We start from the raw sequence: 18,551 nt of genomic DNA on the forward strand, positions 1-18,551 counted from the left end.
ACTGTAGCAAATAATATTTTACTGTAGCAAATAGTATTTCACTGTAGCAAATAGTGTTTACCGTAGCAAATAGTATTTTACTGTAGCAAATAGTATTTTACTATAGCAAATAGTGTTTTACTGTAGCAAATAGTATTTTACTGTAGCAAATAGTGTTTTACTGTACATCTTTGATTTAATTGTATTTCTTCTTATATATATATATATATATATATATATATATATATATATATATATATATATATATATATATATATATATATATATATATATAAAATAAAAACTTACATCATAAAAAAAAATAAAATGATTATATAATTATCACAAGTTATGACATTCGTGAATCATCAGGCAAACTGGGTTGTCAATTGTCTACATGAAACTCATTTCAAATAATCGAGTCTTAACAAGTTTGATTACTTAACATGTTGGAAACATTTAATCATGTAAATATCAATTTCATTTAATATATAATCATGGAAAAGTTCGGGTCACTACAAATCACATAGCAAATTACCCACTTTCAAGGAATTTAGGAATACCGTCATCAATTGGAGTTTTTGATGGAACGACAGATGCAAAAGATTTTTAGAAATGTTTAAAGGTGTAATGCATTTACAACATTGAGAATATAATGACCCTCATTTTTCCATTCTATATTTTTCTTATTAAATGCTCAACAATATAATTAAACTTAATGATCTAACTATAATCAATGATTGTTAAGCGTTAAGAATTATAAAGCAATATTAATTAACTTTGTGTAATAATTGACAAGTTAATAAAAAGATAAAAATAATGAGTTTATTAATTTTTGTGAACAAAACAAATAACCTTAAACCTTGTACACTTAAATAATCAAACTTGGATAATTAAGGAACCATTTAAGCTAATCTAAAGTACAAGGACTAAAGTGAAAAAGTTGCACCCTAATTCTCCTAACCCTAGCCAATTTTTAAAGGGGGTAAAATTACCCTTTTGCCCTCCTAATTTTCGGCCCAAGCAACCCTCCATCACCTCCTCATTTAACCTAACTTGTTCCCAAAGTAATTCCTAATTAAACCCTAATTCTAGAATTCTCTAATCACTCCTATAAATAGAGACCTAGGCTAAACCATTTTCTTGTACCAAATCACAATCACAATTCTCTCTCAAAATCTCTCTCCCTCTCTCTAATTTTTGGCCAAAAACCGAAAATCACCACCACCACCATCGAATTCATCATCATCATCTTCAAGGGTTTTTCAAGTGATCTTCAAGCTCGTTCTTCGTGTTCTTCATAGATCTTCAAGATGTTCTTCGTTTCAAGGGTTTTGATTTTCATCTTCAAGTCATCATCATCTTTTCTTGTTAATCTTCATCATTGTTCATCAAGGTAAAAACCCTAGATCCAAAACTTTTAAATCTTACTTTCAATTCATGTTTTCATAATTGCATTCATGCATGATCTTAACATCTATATTGTTTATGTAAAAAAAATAAAATATGCATATACATATACATACATACGGCTACATATATAAAAAAAAGTTTTGTTTAGATCTTAAAAACCTTAAGGATTCACTAAGATTGTGTTAGGGTAGTTATATTTGGAAAGTAGATACACATTACATATATATGTATTTACTAATAAAAGTATATATATACATATATATACACGACTACATATATATATAAAAAAATAAAAATACTATATATATATATATATATACATATACACGAAATATACATATATACATACCTAAACCCTAATTAAACCTAAACACTAATTATTAAACCCTAATTAAATAAAACCCTAATACATTAAATAAAACTCTAATCATTACCTAATCATTACTTCACTAAACCCTAAACCTAATGATACTATTAAACATTTATCACATAAACCCTAATCATTAAATATTACTTTAATTAATTAAACCTAATTAATTAATACTACTACTTAACCCTAATACTATTTATACTACAAACTACTACTTATAATACTACTTAACACTTATACACTCATACTACTACTATCACTTAAAATATACTACTTATAGTATGACACACGATTACAATAGTCATTCACGATAACGTGTGATTACTCGAACGTCAACGCTACTTAAGGCTTATTGTGATCCTTGGTACCACTATGGGACGCTTGTGGATTACGAATGCCAAACTTAGATTTTGGTCAAGAAATCCTGGGCCAACCAGTAACAATTGGTCATTCTGGTGACTTGGCGGTGGAATAGATGTTTGGATATGGTGTGTAGTGACCCGAACGTTTCCATGTTTATATATATTAAATGAAATTGTTATTTACATGATTAAATGAAATAAGTTTCATATAGACAATTTATCACCCAAGTTGACCGGCGATTCACGAAAGTTACAAAATTGTAAAAACTATATGTTGTGGTATATATATAGACATATATATATGGTTGACATAAGAGTATGATGAGTAAGTATCTCACTAAGTATATTAACAATGTGTGATATACATAAGAAATGAGATTACTAAGTTAAGAAACTCGAAATGATATATATAACGATTATCGTTACGATAACGTCTACTAAATACATATGTATCATATTAAGATATTGATACACTATATTTAACATGATAAAATGATATTTAAATATATCATTAAGTGTGTTAACAATGAACTACATATGTAAAAACAAGACTACTAACTTAATGATTTCGAAACGAGACATATATGTAACGATTATCGTTGTAACGACATTTAAATGTATATATATCATATTAAGATATATTAATATATCATAATATCATGATAATATAATAATTTAACATCTCAATAGATATAATAAACATTGGGTTAACAATATTTAACAAGATCGTTAACTTAAAGGTTTCAAATCAACATTTACATGTAACGACTAACGATGACTTAACGACTCAATTAAAATGTATATACATGTAGTGTTTTAATATGTATTCATACACTTTTTAAAGACTTCAAGACACATATCAAAGTACTTCTACTTAACAAAAATGCTTACAATTACATCCTCCTTCAGTTTCATCAACAATTCTACTCGTATGCACCTGTTTTAGATGTATGTACTATTGGTATATACACTCTAATGATCAGCTCTTAGCAGCCCATGTGAGTCACCTAACATATGTGGGAACCATCATTTGGCAACTAGCATGAAATATCTCATAAAATTACAAAAATATTAGTAATCATTCATGACTTATTTACATGAAAACAAAATTACATATCCTTTATATCTAATCCATATACCAACGACCAAAAACACCTACAAACACTTTCATTCTTCAATTTTCTTCATCTAATTGATCTCTCTGAAGTTCCATCTTCAAGTTCTAAGTGTTCTTCATAAATTCCATAAGTATAGTTTCATAAAAATCAAGAATACTTCCAAGTTTACAAGTCTACTTCCAAGCTTTCTAATCCATTCCAACTAATCATCTAAGATCAAGGAACCTTTGTTATTTACAGTAGGTTATCTTTCTAATTCAAGGTAATATTCATATTCAAACTTTAATTCAATTTCTACAACTATAACAATCTTATTTCGAGTGAAAATCTTACATGAACTTGTTTTCGTGTCATGATTCTGCTTCAAGAACTTTCAAGCCATCCAAGGATCCTTTGAAGCTAGATCCATTTTTCTCATTTCCAGTTGCTTTATCCAGAAAACTTGAGGTAGTAATGATGTTCATAACATCATTCGATTCATACATATAAAGCTATCTTATTCGAAGGTTTAAACTTGTATTCACTAGAACATAGTTTAGTTAATTCTAAACTTGTTCGTAAACAAAAGTTAATCCTTCTAAATTGACTTTTAAAATCAACTAAACACATGTTCTATATCTATATGATATGCTAACTTAATGATTTAAAACCGAAAAACACGAAAAACACCGTAAAACCGGATATACGCCGTTGTAGTAACACCGCGGACTGTTTTGGGTTAGTTAATTAAAAACTATGATAAACTTTGATTTAAAAGTTGTTCTTCTGGGAATATGCAAAAATCATGGTTAAACTCAAAGTGGAAGTATGTTTTTCAAAATGGTCATCTAGACGTCGTTCTTTCGACTGAAATGACTACCTTTACAAAAACAACCTATAACCTATAATTCCGACTATAAACTTATACTTTTTCTGTATAGATTCATAAACTTAAGTTCAATATGAAACCATAGCAATTGGACTCACTCAAAACGGATTTAAAATGAAGAAGTTATGAGAAAAACAAGATTGGATATTTTTTGATTATTTTAGCTATGGGAAATATTTAACAAATCTATACAAATCATATCCTAACTAACTTATATTGTATTATACATGTATTCTAATATATTATGTAATCTTGGGATACCATAGATACGTATGCAAATGTTTTGACATATCATATCGACCCATGTATATATATTATTTGGAACGACCATAGACACTCTATATGCAGTAATGTTGGAGTTAGCTATACAGGGTTGAGGTTGATTCCAAAAATATATATACTTTGAGTTATGATCTAGCCTGAGACATGTATACACTGGGTCATGGATTGATTCAAGATAATATATATCGATTTATTTCTGTACATCTAACTGTGGACAACTAGTTGTAGGTTACTAACGAGGACATCTGACTTAATACACTCAAATCTTTAAAACATAATAAAAATGGTTGTAATTATATTTTGATCATACTTTGATATATGTGTACATATTTGTATAGGTTCGTGAATCGATCCGTGGCCAAGTCTTATTTCCGAGGAAAGAAATATCTGTGAAAGTGAGTTATAGTCCCACTTTTAAAATCTAATATTTTTGGGATGAGAATACATGTAGGTTTTATAAATGATTTACAAAATAGACACAAGTACGTGAAACTACATTCTATGGTTGAATTATCGAAATCGAATATGCCCCTTTTTATTAAGTCTGGTAATCTAAGAATTAGGGAATAGACTCTCTAATTAACGCGAATCCTAAAGATAGATCTATTGGGCCTAACAAACCCCATCCAAAGTACCAGATGCTTTAGTACTTCGAAATTTATATCATATCCGAAGGGTGTCCTGGAATGATGGGGATATTATTATATATACATCTCGTTAATGTCGGTTACCAGGTGTTCACCATATGAATGATTTTTATCTCTATGTATGGGATGTGTATTGAAATATGAAATCTTGTGGTCTATTATTACGATTTGATATATATAGGTTAAACCTATAACTCACCAACATTTTTGTTGACGTTTAAAGCATGTTTATTCTCAGGTAAATACTAAGAGCTTCCGCTGTTGCATACTAAAATAAGGACAAGAATTGGAGTCCATGTTTGTATGATATTGTTTAAAAACTGCATTCAAGAAACATATGTCGATGTAATATATTTCTATTGTAAACCATTATGTAATGGTCGTGTGTAAACAGTATATTTTAGATTATCATTATTTGATAATCTACGTAATTTTTTTTAAAACCTTTATTGATAAAATTAAGGTTATGGTTGTTTTAAAAATGAATGCAGTCTTTGAAAAACGTCTCATATAGAGGTCAAAACCTCGCAACGAAATCAATTAATATGGAACGTTTATAATCAATATGAACGGGACATTTCATGGTGCACAATGTCAAACCCGACAATAGTAATCATACATTTAGTTATCTTCACAATTAATAGGTGGTAGACTTATTAAGGACAACTCACTAGTGTTCGACACTAACTTACTAAAAGTGGAAATTACTAAAAATGGAAACTTGCTAAAAGTAGAAACTTACTAGGAATGAAACTTAGTAAAACGAACTATACTTAAAACACTTGCATACTTAAACTTAAATTTGGGCAAAACGTTTAACTATTCTTAAATGTCAATAGGTTGACTTCCTCCTCATTCATCCAAACTTTCTATTCCGAGGAATAACTCTCTCCCCTACTTACTAAGGTGAATTTCATAGCCCCACTTTATATACAACTTATTTAACTTCTTGGGGTGAGACACATGCTAATATTACTATTTACAATTTAGACAAAAGTACCAACTGTTAAACTATGCTATACCCGGATATGTTCGACTAAGTCCCTACAGTGATATTTTTAATTGCTCGTTAAATGCATTCTTAATTATTGGGGGTTGGCCTATCGGGAGTAACGTCCCTGATACATTTGACCAAGTAATTGTATTACTTAATAATGAAATTAAACCGACAAGTATATTGGCAAGATTCACAAGTTCCCGAAGAACCGAAAGAAGAAACAGAACCGGAAGAAGAGGAACCAGAAGAAGAGGAACCGGAAGAAGAAGAGGTTCCGGAGGGGGGAATAGTAGGAACCACAGAAAACCGGTCAAATAAAAGAAAATCCTCAACCAATGGACCAAAGTTAATAATGGTCAATGGTGTTTCCGCTAAGGAAGCAAAATATTGGGAAAATTACTAATTTTTCGATGAATCGGATCCTGATGAGGATTCCGATGATGTTATAGAAGTTACCCCGACCCAATTTAATGAGGCAAAAGAAAATAATAAGGGAAAAGGCATCAAAATAGAGAAATCTGATTCCGACCCCGATGAACTTCATATGTACCGTCAACACCCATATTTTCAATATCATGACAATAACCCGGGAACCTCTAAACCACCAGGTTTTTCTAAACCAATGTGGAAAACGACGACTCATATTAGAGGAACATCATATATCCCTAAAAGATTAGGAAAAAGAACCAAGTCCGAAGAAGAAGAAACTAGTGATTCAGATTAGAGGGGTGTGAGCATGTTGTGTAATAAATGTATTGTAGTGTGCTTGTACTTTTATGTTCTATGTAAAAATTGCTTGTATTGTTTGTTATTACGAATCTAATCCTTGTCTATTTTATAGTATAAAAACAAAATGGACGTTAAGGGTAGACAACCGAATATTTTAGAAGACCTACCAGAGGATATGATTGAGGAAATCTTGTCTAGAGTCGGTCAGAATTCATCAGCACATTTAGTTATGGAGAAATTAACTTGTCAAACATTTGAAAGACTTTCCAGAAATGCCTTAGTTTATAAAAGGCTTTCCTTTGATAGGTGGGGTATATCACATTGGGGAGACTTTAAGTTACGCCATGTTTTCTTTAAAGCATTAAATGCGGGGAACCCAAATGCAATTTTACGCTACGGGTTAAGAACCTATTTTGACTCAACATATCCCAACATAGGATTTCGTGAATTAGAAAGAGCTTCTAACATGCAACATAAAGAAGCATGTTATGCTTACGGGTTAGTGATGTTCGCTTCTTACAAAAGTGAAAAAAAGAACATCGGATTGCAGCTTTTAAATAAAACTTTCCCACAAGTGACGGATTCAGTAGTTGGGGTGAGAAACAAGGTTTTTAGATTATTACGGGGCTGTTGAACATTACAAAACCCTCGTCCTTTTGACGACATTATAACATGCTGCCTAGCCAATGGTCATAACGGTTATTTTCCACAAGACCAAGGATGGGAAGTCGTCTTAGTAAAACCAGAATGCATGACTTGTTTCTGGACTTATGAATTACGTGTCTTTATTTCCTTTGCTGAACAACTTACGTATTAACTAGATTTATCTTCAAAACTGTCCTGTATCATAGTGTACTATATTTCATGTTATATGTAATATAGCGAAGTTGTAAGTTTGAAGAATATTTGTATGTCATATATTATTATAATCAAGTTTTTCATATGGAATTGTAGTAGTTGAATTGTATATTAGCTACTAAGTATGAACTTAACGGGTAGGTAGTACCCGAATTTAAACTTATAAAACGCTAATATGAAGAAAAAGCTTTTATAAATGAGTTCATATTATACTACGAGATACTATTGACTACTCTTAATATTCTGTATGATTAACTTGTTTCATTTGACTATTTTGAAGGAAATGGCACCGACTACTCGACAGACCTTGAATATGAGCGAAGAGGAATTTCGTGCCTTTCTTGCTTCAAACATAGCCGCAGTACAGGCCGCGCTACATACCAACAATAACTCTGAATCTAGCAATACAGCTAACGGCACAAGAAATCGTGTAGGATGCTCCTACAAAGAATTCACTGCCTGCAAACCTTTGGAATTTGATGGAACCGAAGGACCAATTGGATTGAAACGGTGGACCGAGAAAGTCGAATCGGTGTTTGCCATAAGTAAGTGTACTGAAGAGGACAAAGTTAAGTATGCTACGCATACCTTCATAGGTATTGCGTTAACATGGTGGAATACCTATCTAGAGCAAGAGGGACAAGATGCTGCTTACGCGCTACCGTGGTTAGCATTCAAGCACTTGATGAACGAGAAGTACCGTCCCAGAACCGAGGTCAATAAGCTCAAGTCAGAACTTAGAGGGTTACGAACACAGGGATTCGATATTACTTCGTACGAAAGACGATTCACATAATTGTGCCTATTGTGTCCGAGAGCATTCGAAGACGAGGAAGAGAAGATCGACGCATTTGTGAAAGGGTTACCGGAGAGAATCCAAGAAGATATAAGTTCACACGAGCCTGCCTCCACACAAAAGGCATGTAGAATGGCTCACAAACTAGTGAACCAGATTGAGGGAAGAATTAAAGAACAGGCGGCCGAAGAGGCCAACGTGAAGTTAGTCAAAAGAAAGTGGGAGGAAAACGGAGATAAGAGTATCAAAACAACAACAACTATCCCAACAATTGCAACATCAATCGCAACTACAACAAACGGCACAACAACAACAACAACAACAACTACAACAATCATCCCAACAACAATAACAACCGCAATAACAACAACAATCAGAAGCAGCTATGCCAAAGGTGTGAAAAGTATCACTCGGGGTTCTGCACCAAATTTTGCAACAAGTGTAAAAGAAATGGTCATAGCGCGGTGAAGTGTGAGGTCTACGGACCAGGGGTTAACAGAACGAATGGAACAAATGGTGTCGGAACGAGTAATGGCGGAGCAAGTAGTGTCGGAGCAAGTTATGCCAATGTAGTTTGTTATAAATGTGGAAAACTGGGCCACATTATTAGAAATTGCCCTAACCAGGAGAACATGAATGGACAAGGCCGCGGAAGAGTTTTCAATATTAATGCGGCAGAGGCACAGGAAGACCCGGAGCTTGTTACGGGTACATTTCTTATTGACAATAAATCTGCTTACATTTTATTTGATTCGGGTGCGGATAGAAGCTATATGAGTAGAGATTTTTGTGCTAAATTAAGTTGTCTATTGACGCCGTTGGATAGTAAATTTTTACTCGAATTAGCAAACGGTAAATTAATTTCAGCAGATAATACATGTCGGAATCGAGAAATTAAACTGGTTAGCGAAACATTTAAGATTGATTTGACACCAGTAGAGTTAGGGAGTTTTGATGTGATAATCGGTATGGACTGGTTGAAAGAAGTGAAAGAAGAGATCGTTTGTTACAAAAATGCAATTCGCATTATACGAGAAAAAGGAAAACCCTTAATGGTGTACGGAGAAAAGGGCAACACGAAGCTACATCTTATTAGTAATTTGAAGGCACAAAAACTAATAAGAAAAGGTTGCTATGCTGTTCTAGCACACGTCGAGAAAGTACAAACTGAAGAAAAGAGCATCAATGATGTTCCCGTCGCAAAAGAATTTCTCGATGTATTTCCGAAAGAATTACCGGGACTACCTCTACATCGATCTGTTGAATTTCAAATAGATCTTATACCAGGAGCTGCACCAATAGCTCGTGCTCCTTACAGACTCGTACCCAGCGAGATGAAAGAACTGCAAAGCCAACTACAAGAACTATTAGAACGTGGTTTCATTCGACCAAGCACATCACCATGGGGAACTCCTGTTTTGTTTGTCAAGAAGAAGGATGGTACATTTAGGTTGTGTATTGACTACAGAGAGTTGAACAAACTTACCATCAAAAACCGTTATCCACTGCCGAGAATTGACGACTTATTTGATCAACTACAAGGCTCGTCGGTTTATTCGAAAATCGATTTACGTTCTGGATATCATCAAATGCGAGTAAAGGAGGATGATATTCCAAAAAATGCTTTTAGGACGCGTTATGGTCATTACGAGTTTATGATTATGCCGTTTGGATTGACTAACGCACCAGCTGTGTTCACGGACCTTATGAAACGAGTGTGTGGGCCATATCTTGACAAATTTGTCATTGTTTTCATCAATGACATACTTATTTATTCAAAGAATGATCAAGAGCACGAAGAACATTTGAGAAAAGTGCTAGAAGTATTGAGGAAAGAAAAACTGTACGCTAAGTTTTCAAAGTGTGCATTTTGGTTGGAAGAAGTTCAATTCCTCGGTCACATAGTGAACAAAGAAGGTATCCAGGTGGACCAGGCAAAGATCGAAACCGTTGAAAAGTGGGAAACCCCGAAAACTCCGAAACACATACGCCAGTTTTTAGGACTACCTGGTTAGTACAGAAGGTTCATCCAAGACTTTTCCAGAATAGCAAAACCCTTGACTGCATTAACGCAAAAAGGGAAGAAATTTGAATGGAAAGATGAACAAGAGAAAGCGTTTCAATTGTTAAAGAAAAAGTTAACTACGGCACCTATATTGTCATTACCTGAAGGGAATGATGATTTTGTGATATATTGTGACTCCTCAAAGCAAGGTCTAGGTTGTGTATTAATGCAACGAACGAAAGTAATTGCTTATGCGTCTAGACAATTGAAGATTCACGAACAGAATTATTCGACGCATAGCGGTTGTTTTTGCATTAAAGACTTGGAGGCACTACTTATATGGGGTCAAAAGTATTATATATACCGACCACAAAAGTCTTCAACACATATTTAATCAGAAACAACTGAATATGAGGCAGCGTAGGTGGATTGAATTGTTGAATGATTACGACTTTGAGATTCGTTACCACCCGGGGAAGGCAAATGTGGTAGCCGACGCCTTGAGCAGAAAGGACAGAGAACCTATTCGAGTAAAATCTATGAATATAATGATTCACAATTACCTTACTACTCAAATAAAGGAGGCGCAACAAGGAGTTTTAAAAGAAAGAAATTTAAAGGATGAAATACCCAAAGGATCCGAGAAGCATCTTAATATTTGGGAAGACGGAACCCGGTATAGGGCTGAAAGAATTTGGGTACCAAAATTTGGAGATATGAGAGAAATGGTACTTTGAGAAGCTCATAAAACCAGATACTCAATACATCCTGGAACGGGGAAGATGTATAAGGATCTCAAGAAACATTTTTGGTGGCCAGGTATGAAAGCCAATGTTGCTAAATACGTAGGGGAATGTTTAACGTGTTCTAAGGTTAAAGTGGAGCATCAGAAACCATCAGGTCTACTTCAACAACCCGAAATTCTGGAATGGAAATGGGAAAACATTACCATGGATTTCATCACTAAATTGCCAAGGACTGCAAGTGGTTTTGATACTATTTGGGTAATAGTTGATCGTCTAACCAAATCAGCACACTTCCTGCCAATAAGAGAAGATGCCAAGATGGAGAAGTTAGCACGACTGTATTTGAAGGAATTCGTCTCCAGACATGGAATACCAATCTCTATTATCTCTGATAGGGATGGCAGATTTATTTCAAGATTCTGGCAGACATTACAGCAAGCATTAGGAACTCGTCTAGACATGAATACTGCCTATCATCCACAAACTGATGGGCAGAGTGAAAGAACGATACAAACGCTTGAAGACATGCTACGAGCATGTGTTATTGATTTCGGAAACAGTTGGGATCGACATCTACCGTTAGCAGAATTTTCCTACAACAACAGTTACCATTCAAGCATTGAGATGGCGCCGTTTGAAGCACTTTATGGTAGAAAGTGCAGGTCTCCAATTTTTTGGAGTGAAGTGGGGGATAGACAGATTTCGGGTTCGGAGATAATACAAGAAACTACCGAGAAGATCATCCAAATTCAATAACGGTTGAAAACAGCCCAAAGTCGACAAAAGAGCTACGCCGACATTAAAAGAAAAGATATAGAATTTGAAATTGGAGAGATGGTCATGCTTAAAGTTGCACCTTGGAAAGGCATTGTTCGATTTGGCAAACGAGGGAAATTAAATCCAAGGTATATTGGACCATTCAAGATTATTGATCGTGTCGGACCAGTAGATTACCGACTTGAGTTACCTCAACAACTCGCGGCTGTACATAACACTTTCCACGTCTCGAATGTGAAGAAATGTTTTGCTAAAGAAGATCTCACTATTCCGTTAGATGAAATCCAAATCAACGAAAAACTTCAATTCATCGAAGAACCCGTCGAGATAATGGATCGTGAGGTTAAAAGACTTAAGCAAAACAAGATACAAATTGTTAAGGTTCGATGGAATGCTCGTAGAGGAACTGAGTTCACTTGGAAACGAGAAGATCGGATGAAGAAGAAATACCCGCATCTATTTCCAGAAGATTCGTCAACACCTCCAACTGCTTAAAATTTCGGGACGAAATTTATTTAACGGGTAGGTACTGTAGTGACCCAAACTTTTCCATGTTTATATATATTAAATGAAATTGTTATTTACATGATTAAATGTTTCCAACATGTTAAGCAATCAAACTTGTTAAGACTTGATTAAATTAAATAAGTTTCATATAGACAATTGATCACCCAAGTTGACCGGCGATTCACGAACGTTACAAAATTGTAAAAACTACATGTTGTGGTATATATATATAGACATATATATATGGTTGACATAAGAGTATGATGAGTAAGTATCTCACTAAGTATATTAACAATGTGTGATATACATAAGAAATGAGATTACTAAGTTAAGAAACTCGAAATGATATATATAACGATTATCGTTACGATAACGTCTACTAAATACATATGTATCATATTAAGATATTGATACACTATATTTAACATGATAAAATGATATTTAAATATATCATTAAGTGTGTTAACAATGAACTACATATGTAAAAACAAGACTACTAACTTAATGATTTCGAAACGAGACATATATTTAACGATTATCGTTGTAACGACATTTAAATGTATATATATCATATTAAGATATATTAATATATCATAATATCATGATAATATAATAATTTAACATCTCATTAGATATAATAAACATTGGGTTAACAACATTTAACAAGATCGTTAACTTAAAGGTTTTAAATCAACATTTACATGTAACGACTAACGATGACTTAACAACTCAGTTAAAATGTATATACATGTAGTGTTTTAATATGTATTCATACACTTTTGAAAGACTTTAAGACACATATCAAAGTACTTCTACTTAACAAAAATGCTTACAATTACATCCTCCTTCAGTTTCATCAACAATTCTACTCGTATGCACCCGTATTCGTACTCGTACAATACACAGCTTTTAGATGTATGTACTATTGGTATATACACTCCAATGATAAGATTTTAGCAGCCCATGTGAGTCACCTAAAACATGTGGGAACCATCATTTGGCAACTAGCATGAAATATCTCATAAAATTAAAAAAATATTAGTAATCATTCATGACTTATTTACATGAGAACAAAATTACATATCCTTTATATCTAATCCATATACCAACGACCAAAAACACCTATAAATACTCTCATTCTTCAATTTTTTCATCTAATTGATCTCTCTCAAGTTCCATCTTCAAGTTCTAAGTGTTTTTCATAAATTCCATAAGTATAGTTTCATAAAAATCAAGAATACTTTCAAGTTTGCAAGTCTACTTCCAAGCTTTCTAATCCATTCCAAGTAATCATCTAAGATCAAGGAACCTTTGTTATTTACAGTAGGTTATTTTTCTAATTCAAGGTAATATTCATATTCAAACTTTGATTCAATTTCCACAGCTATAACAATCTTATTTCGAGTGAAAATCTTACTTGAACTTGTTTTCATGTCATGATTCTGCTTCAAGAACTTTCAAGCCATCCAAGGATCCTTTGAAGCTAGATCCATTTTTCTCATTTCCAGTTGCTTTATCCAGAAAACTTGAGGTAGTAATGATGTTCATAACATCATTTGATTCATACATATAAAGCTATCTTATTCGAAGGTTTAAACTTGTAATCACTAGAACATAGTTTAGTTAATTCTAAACTTGTTTGCAAACAAAAGTTAATCCTTCTAACTTGACTTTTAAAATTAACTAAACACATGTTCTATATCTATATGATATGCTAACTTAATGATTTAAAACAAGAAAACACGAAAAATACCGTAAAATCGGATATACGCCGTTGTCGTAACACCTCGGGCTGTTTTGGGTTAGTTAATTAAAAACTATGATAAACTTTGATTTAAAATTTGTTCTTCTGGGAAAATGATTTTTCTTATGAACATGAAACTATATCCAAAAATCATGGTTAAACTCAAAGTGGAAGTATGTTTTCCCAAATGGTCATCTAGAAGTCGTTCTTTCGACTGAAATGACTACCTTTACAAAAATGACTTGTAACCGGTAATTCCGACTATAAACTTATACCTTTTCTGTATAGATTCATAAACTTAAGTTCAATATGAAACCATAGCAATTGGATTCACTCAAAACAGATTTAAAATGAAGAAGTTATGGGTAAAACAAGATTGGATATTTTTTGATTATTTTAGCTACGGGAAATGTTTAACAAATCTATACAAATCATATCCTAGCTAACTTATATTGTATTATACATGTATTCTAATATATTATGTAATATTGGGATATCATAGACACGTATACAAATGTTTTGACATATCATATCGACCCATGTATATATATTATTTGGAACAACCATAGACACTCTATATGCAGTAATGTTGGAGTTAGCTATACAGGGTTGAGGTTGATTCTAAAAATATATATACTTTGAGTTATGATCTAGCCTGAGACGTATATACACTGGGTCGTGGATTAATTCAATATAATATATATCGATTTATTTTTGTACATCTAACTGTGGACAACTAGTTGTAGGTTACTAACGAGAACAGCTGACTTAATACACTCAAATCTTTAAAACATAATAAAAATGGTTGTAATTATATTTTGATCATACTTTGATATATATGTACATATTTGTATAGGTTCGTGAATCGATCCGTGGCCAAGTCTTATTTCCGAGGAAGGAAATATCTGTGAAAGTGAGTTATAGTCTCACTTTTAAAATCTAATATTTTTGGGATGAGAATACATGCAGGTTTTATAAATGATTTACAAAATAGACACAAGTACGTGAAACTACATTCTATGGTTGAATTATCGAAATTGAATATGCCCCTTTTTATTAAGTCTGGTAATCTAAGAATTAGGGAACAGACACCCTAATTGACGTGAATCCTAAAGATAGATCTATTGGGCCTAACAAACCCCATCCAAAGTACCGGATGCTTTAGTACTTCGAAATTTATATCATATCCGAAGGGTGTCCCGGAATGTTGGGGATATTCTTATATATGCATCTTGTTAATGTCGGTTACCAGGTGTTCACCATATGAATGATTTTTATCTCTATGTATGGGATGTGTATTGTAATATGAAATCTTGTGATCTATTGTTACGATTTGATATATATGGGTTAAACCTATAACTCACCAACATTTTTGTTGACGTTTAAAGCATGTTTATTCTCAGGTGAATACTAAGAGCTTCCGCTGTTGCATACTAAAATAAGGACAAGAATTGGAGTCCATGTTTGTATGATATTGTTTAAAAACTGCATTCAAAAAACATATGTCGATGTAATATATTTCTATTGTAAACCATTATGTAATGGTCGTGTGTAAACAGTATATTTTAGATTATCATTATTTGATAATCTACGTAATGTTTTTTTAAAACCTTTATTGATAAAATAATGGTTATGGTTGTTTTAAAAATGAATGCAGTCTTTGAAAAACGTCTCATATAGAGGTCAAAACCTCGCAACGAAATCAATTAATATGGAACGTTTATAGTCAATATGAACGGGACATTTCATGGTGCACAATGTCAAACCCGACTATAGTAATCATACATTTAGTTATCTTCACAATTAATAGGTGGTAGACTTATTAAGGACAACTCACTAGTGTTCGACACTAACTTACTAAAAGTGGAAATTACTAAAAATGGAAACTTGCTAAAAGTAGAAACTTACTAGGAATGGAACTTAGTAAAACGAACGATACTTAAAACACTTGCATACTTAAACTTAAATTTGGGCAAAACTTTTAACTATTCTTAAATGTCAATAGGTTAACTTCCTGCTCATTCATCCAAACTTTCTATTCCGAGGAATAACTCTCTCTCCTACTTACTAAGGTGAATTTCATAGCCCCACTTTATATTGTGCACAACTTATTTAACTTCTTGGGGTGAGACACATGCTAATATTACTATTTACAATTTAGACAAAAGTACCAACTGTTAAACTATAGCAAGTACCAACTGTTAAACTATGCTATACCCGGATATGTCCGACTAAGTCCCTAAGTGATATTTTTAATTGCTCGTTAAATGCATTCTTAATTATTGGGGGTTGGCCTATCGGGACTAACGTCCCTGATACATTTGACAAAGTCATTGTATTACTTAATAATGAAATTCAATCGACAAGTATAGACACAACTTGTCATTGGGGCAAACTTTGTACGTTTAGTCTAAATATCACGAATTGGCATAACTTTTTGATCCCTGCGAGATCAACCTTATAAACTAAATCTTGTGGTCTAAAACAACGGTCAAACATTTTTGTTAAACCTATGAACTTCAATCAACCTTTTTGGTTGACACTTTAGCATGTTTGTCTCAGGTGCCGGTTGATCAAGCCTATTTACTTAGTGCTTATGTGATGCTACTTGGACTTAGGATCAAGAGATATCGCATTTATTATTTTTGCATTTGAAACAATTACTTTATTGTAATTCCCATTATTGTAACGACATTTCATTTTCTGCTGCGTACTCAATAAAGTTTGTTCTTATCATTTAGTATTGTTCTCGTATATTATAATATGTTGGTTTATTTGATATTAATGTCACATTCACCCAGGCCCTAATTGGGGGTGTGATAGATTGGTATCAGAGCCAAGTTGGCTGTTATAGAGAACCAGGATTGCATCTTTATTTGTGCCTTATTTGCTAGCTTTGGTGCCTTAGCAATCTAGGAAACTATAACCTTTCCTGCCTTAACATTTATGCTTTACTAAAATTGACTCAAAGATTCTAATCAAAGTCTCTTTCCTAATGTTAGGATGTCAAGCTCAAGCGTTAATCAACCAAATAAAATGACTCTCATCAAATCTTCTGAAGAAATGGCTCGCTTTAAACCTACCAACGAAGTAGGTGTTGGACACTCTTCAACTTCGAGACGAGTCCAAAGCCCACCTTATGGTCTTGGTGGTCCTCCCTCACCAAACTATAGTCCGAATACTTTACCTAAGTCTCCCGACTACTATCCAACCCCAAGAATTGAAGACAAGGGGAAACGCCCTGCTGATTTTAAAGAAGATGGCCCGTCTAAGAAAAGAGCCCGATCTTCTTCTTATGATAACCATAACGCCATGTGTGAAATCATGAATCTGCAAACGACTACCGAGAAGAACATCGATGGTTTGCTTCGCCATATTGCAAGGATCGAGGCTCGAATGGATGAAAAGGACCTAGTGATCAAGAAACTTTTGGACGAGAATGCGGAAGAGATAAAGTTGGTGAAGTATGAGGAAGAAAGTAACACCCGTTGGGGAAAGCAATCACTTGCTCATCTCAAGGAGAATGTTGATTTCTGGTTGGATATGGAAAGAAATCGAGTCAACAAGCAGCTTGCTCTAAAGGGATACGATAACAACACATTCAACAGCCGCGTTACAAACCTCTACGATAACCTCGAGTATCTCTATGAGAAGCAAAAAGCGTGGAACGAGAAAGTTGATGAGTTAATGAAGAATGTTGAGGGCGAGAAGAAGAAATATGAAGATTACTTCAATCTTAATATTTCCTAGTTTATTTTTCCAATTTCCTATCTTTGTAAAGGCTATGCCTTAATGATAATGCTAAAAACGAACATATATTTCATAGCATTATCCCTCAAGAAAGACAAGCTTTTAGTTACAATTGTTCTATTTACAAGTGATATTCGTTTAAATAATAAAAGGTGAAGACAAAAGACAGATTCGACGATTTGAAGACGCAAACGACCAAAAAGCTAAAAAGTACAAAGTACAATCAAAGTGGTTCAAATTATTGATGAGAAACGTCTAAAAATTACAAGAGTACGAGCCGCAAAATGCAAAGTACAAGATATTAAATAGTACGAAAGGACGTTCGAAAATCCAAAACCGGGACCAGAGTCAACTCTCAACGCGCGATGCAACGGACTAAAAATTACAAGTCAACTATGCACATGAATATAATATAATATATAATTAATTCTTAAAATTATATATATATTATATTATATATTAAAACCGTCGGCAAACAAGAAAACAAAGTTATGTGAGCTGTCCCTAGACTCTATGCGATCGCATGACAAATGCAAAGGAAGCCCATGCGATCGTATGGCCCCAAAAGTCTGGCCACATCTATAAATTTTGCAGTTTTCAGCC

Source organism: Rutidosis leptorrhynchoides, chromosome 9 (assembly GCF_046630445.1).
Source record: "Rutidosis leptorrhynchoides isolate AG116_Rl617_1_P2 chromosome 9, CSIRO_AGI_Rlap_v1, whole genome shotgun sequence".
NCBI classification, from domain to species: domain Eukaryota; kingdom Viridiplantae; phylum Streptophyta; class Magnoliopsida; order Asterales; family Asteraceae; genus Rutidosis; species Rutidosis leptorrhynchoides.